This window comes from Triticum aestivum, chromosome 1B, assembly GCF_018294505.1.
Source record: "Triticum aestivum cultivar Chinese Spring chromosome 1B, IWGSC CS RefSeq v2.1, whole genome shotgun sequence".
Classification (NCBI taxonomy): Eukaryota; Viridiplantae; Streptophyta; class Magnoliopsida; order Poales; family Poaceae; genus Triticum; species Triticum aestivum.
This window is the reverse complement of record NC_057795.1, coordinates 83,480,059-83,490,714: the sequence shown is the minus strand read 5'-3', so window position 1 is coordinate 83,490,714 and position 10,656 is coordinate 83,480,059. Positions and strand designations below refer to the sequence as shown.

The 10,656-nt window shown below is 44.8% G+C and overlaps 1 long non-coding RNA gene across 1 annotated transcript; it reads right to left on the bottom strand.

The window, feature by feature from the left end:
- Positions 1–1,371: 1,371 nt before the first annotated feature.
- Positions 1,372–10,111, bottom strand: LOC123087277 (uncharacterized). The gene is made up of 2 exons (XR_006441290.1): positions 10,050–10,111; positions 1,372–1,477 (listed from the first exon to the last, which is right to left on the bottom strand). It is a non-coding gene; the product is annotated as an uncharacterized lncRNA (long non-coding RNA).
- Positions 10,112–10,656: the final 545 nt, after the last annotated feature.

Genomic DNA, 10,656 nt, shown 5'->3' with positions numbered 1-10,656 from the left:
GGGGTCAATATGGGTGTCCACGGCTCCGATCTTGATCATTGATCGGAAGGGGTTCCGCGTCATGTCTATACTTCACCGAACCTATAGGGTCACACGCTTAAGGGTCATCTATCTATTGAATACTAGACAAGGAGTCTGAGAGAAAATCACCGAAAAAGTTTCGGACAGCGGAATCGTACCGCAGAGAGAGGTCATCGGATGAGTTTCGATGATACCGAAAAGTTGTTTCGGGATATACCATTAAGTCAATTTGGTTTCGTCAAATGCCTGATAATTCTTGAAGGGTGCTAGAATCATTCTGGAAGCTTTTTGGAATTTTCTGAGATAAAAACCGGAAATGTTCCGGAGCTGCCGGAGCCACTTCAGATGCGTTTTGCAGATGAAAATCACTAAAACCGTAATTGTTTCGGAACGCGTTTAAAATTATTATGATGGGTACTGGAAATGTTCTAAGCCCACATAAATATTTTCAGTTCGAACGGACGCTGAAAAATGTCGTCGTGAATAGTGAAAGTGCTTTTTGGGATATTTATGGAAAGCCACCTTTTGGGGCTTTTCCCAAAAGGCTTCTAGAAGGACTTGGGGATCAAGGAACCCCCTTTGGGGGTCCCCCATGAAGGTGGGACGTTGGAGGGTGCAGCTCCTCCATGGGGCTCCACTTGACATCCCTTTATGCCCTTTATGCCCTTTACGTGTGACATAAAGTGTGGGCATTTTGGGGTTTTTCATGTGCCCCTACCCCTTGGGTTTTTCCTATAAATAGAGGTGGAGAGGCACTCTCCATAACCATCCCTTTGCTCTCATACAAGTGCCATGCAATGATCTGGCTTCTTCTCTCCCTCCCAGCGAAATAGTTTCGTAGAGCCGAAAGGCTGTCTGGGTTCCGGCAGGAACTAGTTCTGGACGGCGAAGCCCTGCTGGATATATGACACCGTATGTGTGCAACTTTGTAAAGAGATCGTAGTTTCGGTCTTAGTTCGCGAGTGCCTCCCGAAGGGCTGTCCGTTAGACCATCCGAGTTTCGAAGGTCCTCCCGAAGGGCTGTCCGAGTGACCGTTTCGAGTTTAGAAGGTCCTCCCGAAGGGCTGTCCGAGCTACCGTCCGGAGGGGCTGTTCGACCGTCTCCCGGAGGGCTGTCTGAGGAGCAGATGAGGGTATACATCCTCGCGGTTGGGAGGTTGTAAATCCTAGCTGCGGGGATCTGCACCGCCGTTCGTCATCAACTCTACTTCCCGCTGCGCTACGAGTCGGTAACGAAAAAGATCAAACCATGTATGCAGTTTCCATAGTGGTTCTGGGCTGGTGCGTAGGTCGGAATTTTTTTGTTTTCTGCTGCGTTCCCCTACAGATCCAGCATTGTATTGCGTTTTGCCCGTGCCTGCGTGAGAGAGGAGAGTCACGGGCGAACGCCCGGTAAAAACCTAGCGCTTCCCCACCCACGCCCCCACGCGACCCTCCCTCCTCTTCCTCGATCTCCCTCCTGTTGGGTTTCGTAGTAATTTCAAAAAATTTCCTACGCACACGCAAGATTATGTGATGCATAGCAACGAGGGGAGAGTGTTGTCTACGTACCCAACGCAGACCGACTGCGGAAGCGATGACACGACGTAGAGGAAGTAGTCGTACGTCTTCAAGATCCAACCGATCAAGCACCGAAACTACGGCACCTCCGAGTTCGAGCACACGTTCAGCCCGATGACGATCCCCGGACTCCGATCCAGCAAAGTGTCGGGGAAGAGTTCCGTCAGCACGACGGCGTGGTGACGATCTTGATGAACTACAGCAGCAGGGCTTCGCCTAAACTCCGCTACAGTATTATCGAGGAATATGGTGGCAGGGGGCACCGCACACGGCTAAGGAATCGATCACGTGGATCAACTTGTGTCAACTTGTGTGTTTAGAGGTGCCCCTGCCTCCGTATATAAAGGAGCCAAGGGGGGAGGGGGCGCCGGCCAAGAGAGAGAGGCGCAGGAGGAGTCCTACTCCTACCGGGAGTAGGACTCCCCCCCCCCAATCCTATTCCAACTAGGATTCCCAAGGGGGAAAGAGGGAGAGGGGTGGCCGGCCACCTCTCCTAGTCCTAATAGGACTAGGGGAAGGGGGGAGGCGCGCAGCCCCCTTGGGCTGCCCCTTTCTCCTTTCCACTAAGGCCCATGAAGGCCCATATGGCTCCCGGGGGGTTCCGGTAACCTCCCGGTAACCCGGTAAAATCCCAATTTCACCCGGAACACTTCCGATGTCCAAACATAGGCTTCCAATATATCAATCTTTACATCTCGACCATTTCGAGACTCCTCGTCATGTCCGTGATCACATTCGGGACTCCTAACATCCTTCGGTACATCAAAATGCATAAACTCATAATGTAACTGTCATCGTAACCTTAAGCGTGCGGACCCTACGGGTTCGAGAACAATGTAGACATGACCGAGACACGTCTCCGGTCAATAACCAATAGCGGGACCTGGATGCCCATATTGGATCCTACATATTCTACGAAGATCTTTATCGGTCAGACCGCATAACGACATACGTTGTTCCCTTTGTCATCGGTATGTTACTTGCCCGAGATTTGATCGTCGGTATCCAATACCTAGTTCAATCTCGTTACCGGCAAGTCTCTTTACTCGTTCCGTAATACATCATCTCACAACTAACATATTAGTTGTAATGCTTGCAAGGCTTATGTGATGTGTATTACCGAGAGGGCCCAGAGATACCTCTCCGACAATCGGAGTGACAAATCCTAATCTCGAAATACGCCAACCCAACATCGACCATTGGAGACACCTGTAGTACTCCTTTATAATCACCCAGTTACGTTGTGACGTTTGGTAGTACCCAAACTGTTCCTCCGGTAAACGGGAGTTGCATAATCTCATAGTCATAGGAACATGTATACGTTATGAAGAAAGCAATAGCAACATACTAAACGATCGGGTGCTAAGCTAATGAAATGGGTCATGTCAATCAGATCATTCTACTAATGATGTGACCCCGTTAATCAAATAACAACTCATTGTTCATGGTTAGGAAACATAACCATCTTTGATTAACGAGCTAGTCAAGTAGAGGCATACTAGTGACACTTTGTTTGTCCATGTATTCACACATGTATTATGTTTCCGGTTAATACAATTCTAGCATGAATAATAAACATTTATCATGATTATGAGGAAATAAATAATAACTTTATTATTGCCTCTAGGGCATATTTCCTTCAGTCTCCCACTTGCACTAGAGTCAATAATCTAGTTCACATCGCCATGTGATTTAATAGTTCACATCACCATGTGATTAACACCCATAGTTCACATCGATATGTGATCAACACCCAAAGGGTTTACTAGAGTCAGTAATCTAGTTCACATCGCTATGTGATTAACACCCAAAGAGTACTAAGGTGTGATCATGTTTTGCTCGTGAGAGAAGCTTAGTCAACGGGTCTGTCACATTCAGAGCCGTATGTATTTTGCAAATATTCTATGTCTACAATGCTCTGTACGGAGCTACTCTAGCTAATCGCTCCCACTTTCAATATGTATCCAGATTGAGACTTATAGTCATCTGGATCAGTGTAAAAGTTTGCACTGATGTAACTTTTACAATAAACTCTTTTATCACCTCCATAATTGAGAAACATCTCCTTAGTCCTTACTAAGGATATTCTTGACCAATGTCCAGTGATCTACTCCTAGATCACTATTGTACTCCCTTGCCAAATACAGAGCAAGGTATACAATAGGTCTGGTACATAGCATAGCATACTTTATAGAACCTATGACTGAGGCATAGGGAATGACTTTTCATTCTCTTTCTATTTTCTGCTGTGGTCGGGATTTGAGTCTTACTCAGCTTCACACCTTGTAACATAGGCAAGAAACCTTTTCTTTGACTGTTCCATTTTGAACTACTTCAAAATCTTGTCAAGGTATGTACTCATTGAAAAACTTATCAAGCGTCTTGATCTATCCCAATAGATCTTGATGCTCAATATATAAGTAGCTTTCACTGAGGTCTTTTCTTTTTAAAGAACTCCTTTAAAACACTCCTTTATGCTTTGCAGAAAAATTCTACATCATTTCTGATCAACAATATGTCACTCACATATACTAATCAGAAAGGCTGTAGTGCTCCCACTCACTTTATTGTAAATACAGGCTTCATCGTAAGTCCATATAAAACTATATGCTTTGATCAACTTATCAAAGTGTATATTCCAACTCCGAGATGCTTGCACCAGTCCATAGATGGATCGCTGGAGCTTGCACATTTTGTTAGCACCTTTAGGATTGACAAAACCTTCTAGTTGCATCATATACAACTCTTCTTTAATAAATCCATTAAGGAATGCAGTTTTGACATCCATTTGCCAGATTTCATAAAATGTGGCAATTGCTAACATGATTCAGATAGACTTAAGCATCGATACGAGTGAGAAAACCTCATCGTATTCAACACCTTGAACTTGTTGAAAAACTTTTGCAACAAGTCGAGCTTGGTAGATAGTAACACTACTATCAATGTCCGTCTTCCTCTTGAAGATCCATTTATTTAATATGGCTTTGCTGATCATCGAGCAAGTCAATCAAAGTCCATACTTTGTTGTCATACATGGATCATATCTCAGATTTTATGGCTTCAAGCCATCTCGCGGAATCTGGGCTCACCATCGCTTCCTCATAGTTCGTAGGTTCATCATGGTCTAGTAACATGACTTCCAGAACATGATTACCGTACCACTCTGGTGCGGATCTTACTCTGGTTGATCTACGCGGTTCAGTAGTATCTTGATCTGAAGTTTCATGATCATTATCATTGGCTTCCTCACTAACTGGTCTAGGTGTCACTGAAACAGTTTTCTGTGATGAACTACTTTCCAATAAGGGAGCAGGTACAGTTACCTCGTCAAGTTCTACTTTCCTCCCACTCACTTCTTTCGAGAGAAACTCCTTCTCTAGAAAGGATCCATTTTAGCAATGAATGTCTTGCCTTCGGATCTGTGATAGAAGGTGTACCCAACAATTTCCTTTGGGTATTCTATGAAGACGCACTTCTCCGATTTGGGTTCGAGCTTATCAGGATGAAACTTTTTCACATCGCAGCCCCAAACTTTAAGAAACAACAGCTTAGGTTTACTGCTAAACCATAGTTCACACAGTGTCGTCTCAACGGATTTAGATGGTGCCCTATTTTAAAACGTGAATGCAGTTGTCTCTAATGCATAACCCCAAAACGATAGTGGTAAAGAGATATCATAGATCGCACCATATCAAATAAAGTGCGGTTACGGCGTTCGGACACACCATAACGATGTGGTGTTCCAGGTGGCGTGAGCTGTGAAACTATTCCTCATTGTTTTAATTGAAGACCAAACTCGTAACTCAAATATTTGTCTCCACGATCAGATCGCAGAAACTTTATTTTCTTGTTACGATGATTTTTCCACTTCACTCTGAAATTCTTTGAACCTTTCAACTATTTCAGACTTATGTTTCATCAAGTAGATATACCCATATCTGCTCAAATCATCTTGTGAAGGTCAGAAAACAACGATGCTTGCCACGAGCATCAGCACTCATTGGATCGCATACATCGGTATGTATTATTTCCAATAAGTCAGTAGCTCGTTCCCTTGTTCCGGAGAACGGAGTTTTAGTCATCTTGCCCAAAAGGCACAGTTCGCAAGCATCAAGTGATTCATAATCAAGTGATTCCAAAATTCCATCAGTATGGAGTTTCTTCATGCGCTTTACACCAATATGACCTAAACGGCAGTGCTACAAACAAGTTGCACTTATCATTATTAACTTTGCATCTTTTGGTTTCAATATTATGATTATGTGTATCACTACGATCGAGATCCAACAAACTATTTTCATTGGGTGTGTAACCATATAAGGTTCTATTCATGTAAACAGAACAACAATTTATTCTCTTACTTAAATGAATAATCGTATTACAATAAACATGATCAAATCATATTCATGCTCAACGCAAACACCAAATAACACTTATTTAGGTTCAACACTAATCCCGAAAGTATAGGAAGTGTGTGACGATGATCATATCAATCTTGGAACCACTTCCAACACACATCGTCACTTCACCCTTAACTAGTCTCTGTTTATTCTGCAACTCCCGTTTCGAGTTACTAATCTTAGCAACTGAACTAGTATCAAATACTGAGGGTTTGCGATAAACACTAGTAAAGTACACATCAATAACATGTATATCAAATATACTTATGTTCACTTTGCCATCCTTCTTATCCGCCAATCACTTGGGGTAGATCCGCTTCCAGTGACCAGTCCCTTTGCAGTAGAAACACTTTAGTCTCGGGCTTAGGATCAGACTTGGGCTTCTTCACTTGAGCAGCAACTTGCTTGCTGTTCTTCTTGAAGTTCCCCTTCTTCCTTCTGCCCCTTTTCTTGAAACTAGTGGTCTTGTCTACCATCAACACTTGATGTTTTTCTCGATTTCTACCTTCGTCAATTTCCACATTACGAAGAGCTTGGGAATCGTTTCCGTTATCCCTTGCATGTCATAGTTCATCACGAAGTTCTACTAACTTGGTGATGGTGACTAGAGAATTCTGTCAATCACTATCTTATCTAGAAGATTAACTCCCACTTGATTCAAGCGATTGTAGTACCCAGACAATCTGAGCACATGCTCACTAGTTGAGCGATTCTCCTCCATCTTTTAGCTATAGAACTTGTTGGAGACTTCATATCTCCTAACTCGGGCATTTGCTTGAAATATTAACTTCAACTCCTGGAACATCTCATATGCTCCATAACGTTCAAAAACGTCTTTGAAGTCCCGATTCTAAGCCGTTAAGCATGGTGCACTTAAACTATCAAGTAGTCATCATATTGAGCTAGCCAAACGTTCATAACGTCTGCATCTGCTCCTGCAATAGGTCCGTCACCTAGCGGTGCATCAAGGACATAATTCTTCTGTGCAGCAATGAGGATAAACCTCAGATCACGGATCCAATCCGCATCATTGCTACTAACATCTTTCAACAATTTTCTCTAGGAACATATCAAAATAAGCATATGAAAGCAACAACGCGAGCTATTGATCTACATCATAGATATGCTAATACTACCAGGACTAAGTTCATGATAAATTAAAGTTCAATTAATCATATTACTTAAGAACTCCCACTTAGATAGACATCTCTCTAATCCTCTAAGTAATCACGTGATCCAAATCAACTAAACCATGACCGATCATCACGTGAGATGGAGTAGTTTTCAATGGTGAACATCGTTATGTTGATCATATCTACTATATGATTCACGCTCGACCTTTCGGTCTCCGTGTTCCGAGGCCATATCTGCATATGCTAGGCTCGTCAAGTTTAACCTGAGTATTCTGCGTGTGCAAAAACTGGCTTGCACCCGTTGTAGATGGACGTAGAGCTTATCACACCCGATCATCACGTGGTGTCTGGGCACGACGAACTTTGGCAACGGTGCATACTCAGGGAGAACACTTCTTGATAATTTAGTGAGAGATCATCTTATAATGCTACCGTCAATCAAAGCAAGATAAGATGCATAAAAGATAAACATCACATGCAATCAATATAAGTGATATGATATGGCCATCATCATCTTGTGCTTGTGATCTCCATCTCTGAAGCACCGTCATGATCACCATCGTCACCGGCGCGACACCTTGATCTCCATCGTAGCATCGTTGTCGTCTCGCCAATCTTATGCTTCCACGACTATCACTACCGTTTAGTAATAAAGTAAAGCATTACATCGCGATTGCATTGCATACAATAAAGCGACAACCATATGGCTCCTGCCAGTTGCCGATAACTTGGTTACAAAACATGATCATCTCATACAATAAAATTCAGCATCATGCCTTGACCATATCACATCACAACATGCCCTGCAAAAACAAGTTAGACGTCCTCTATTTTGTTGTTGCATGTTTTTACGTGGCTGCTACGGGCTTAAGTAAGAACCGATCTCACCTACGCATCAAAACCACAACGATAGTTTGTCAAATAGACTCCATTTTAACCTTCGCAAGGACCGGGCGTAGCCATACTTGGTTCAACTAAATTTGGAGAGGCAGTCGCCCGCAAGCCATCTCTGTGCAAAGCACGTCGAGGGAACCGGTCTCGCGTAAGCGTACGCGTAAGGTTGGTCCGGGTCGTCTCGTCCAACAATACCGCCGAACCAAAGTATGACATGCTGGTAGGCAGTATGACTTGTATCGTCCACAACTTACTTGTGTTCTACTCGTGCATATAACATCAACATCAATAACCTAGGCTCGGATGCCACTGTTGGGTTTCGTAGTAATTTCAAAAAATTTCCTACGCACACGCAAGATTATGTGATGCATAGCAACGAGGGGAGAGTGTTGTCTACGTACCCAACGCAGACCGACTGCGGAAGCGATGACACGACGTAGAGGAAGTAGTCGTACGTCTTCACGATCCAACCGATCAAGCACCGAAACTACGGCACCTCCGAGTTCGAGCACACGTTCAGCCCGATGACGATCCCCGGACTCCGATCCAGCAAAGTGTCGGGGAAGAGTTCCGTCAGCACGACGGCGTGGTGACGATCTTGATGAACTACAGCAGCAGGGCTTCGCCTAAACTCCGCTACAGTATTATCGAGGAATATGGTGGCAGGGGGCACCGCACACGGCTAAGGAATCGATCACGTGGATCAACTTGTGTGTTTAGAGGTGCCCCTGCCTCCGTATATAAAGGAGCCAAGGGGGGAGGGGGCGCCGGCCAAGAGAGAGAGGCGCAGGAGGAGTCCTACTCCTACCGGGAGTAGGACTCCCCCCCCAATCCTATTCCAACTAGGATTCCCAAGGGGGAAAGAGGGAGAGGGGTGGCCGGCCACCTCTCCTAGTCCTAATAGGACTAGGGGAAGGGGGGAGGCGCGCAGCCCCCTTGGGCTGCCCCTTTCTCCTTTCCACTAAGGCCCATGAAGGCCCATATGGCTCCCGGGGGGTTCCGGTAACCTCCCGATAACCCGGTAAAATCCCAATTTCACCCGGAACACTTCCGATGTCCAAACATAGGCTTCCAATATATCAATCTTTACATCTCGACCATTTCGAGACTCCTCGTCATGTCCGTGATCACATCCGGGACTCCGAACATCCTTCGGTACATCAAAATGCATAAACTCATAATGTAACTGTCATCGTAACCTTAAGCGTGCGGACCCTACGGGTTCGAGAACAATGTAGACATGACCGAGACACGTCTCCGGTCAATAACCAATAGCGGGACCTGGATGCCCATATTGGCTCCTACATATTCTACGAAGATCTTTATCGGTCAGACCGCATAACGACATACGTTGTTCCCTTTGTCATCGGTATGTTACTTGCCCGAGATTTGATTGTCGGTATCCAATACCTAGTTCAATCTCGTTACCGGCAAGTCTCTTTACTCGTTCCGTAATACATCATCTCACAACTAACATATTAGTTGTAATGCTTGCAAGGCTTATGTGATGTGTATTACCGAGAGGGCCCAGAGATACCTCTCCGACAATCGGAGTGACAAATCCTAATCTCGAAATACGCCAACCCAACATCGACCATTGGAGACACCTGTAGTACTCCTTTATAATCACCCAGTTACGTTGTGACGTTTGGTAGTACCCAAAGTGTTCCTCCGGTAAACGGGAGTTGCATAATCTCATAGTCATAGGAACATGTATAAGTTATGAAGAAAGCAATAGCAACATACTAAACGATCGGGTGCTAAGCTAATGAAATGGGTCATGTCAATCAGATCATTCTACTAATGATGTGACCTCGTTAATCAAATAACAACTCATTGTTCATGGTTAGGAAACATAACCATCTTTGATTAACGAGCTAGTCAAGTAGAGGCATACTAGTGACACTTTGTTTGTCTATGTATTCACACATGTATTATGTTTCCGGTTAATACAATTCTAGCATGATTAATAAACATTTATCATGATTATGAGGAAATAAATAATAACTTTATTATTGCCTCTAGGGCATATTTCCTTCACCTCCAAGCCGCCGCCGCCGCCTCTCCCCATCTTCATCCTCTCTCTCGTGCGACGCCACTGTCTCTCCTCTTCCTCCTCACTCTAGCCCCTCCAGGTCGATGCTCGCGGTGGTTCCAGATTCAGTGCTGGTCGTCCCCATGGGTGAGGAGGGGAAGCGGGGTCTTCAAGGTTGGTGGAGGTGCAGGGGAGACCAGCGGCGTGGGGACGAGCAGCGTGCCAGGAGCCAGGGGAGGCCAACATCGGGGACAAGAAGCAGCGGGGCCAGCGGTCCGTCGCGGTGGTTTGGAGGGAGAGGGAGGAGGTCGGCCACGAGAGAAGGAGCAGTCCAGCCCTGCTTTGTCATGGAGGATGTCCAGCTGCTCGTCCTCCTCTGCCTCTTCTCCAAGCGTCCACTTTATTGCAATTCAGCTTCACGTACACAATCATACTCCTCTTCCCGAGTTTTCTCTCTCCCTTTCTTGCAATCCCCTGTTTTTGTTTCTCTGTGCCTGCAAAGAGTTTGATAAAAATCCAATAAGGCTGGCAGGGCAATATTAATCTATGTAATTCATCTGATTTCTTTTTTCTATTATTTAGTTCCAGTAAAAAATAACAAGTTGAGTAGACC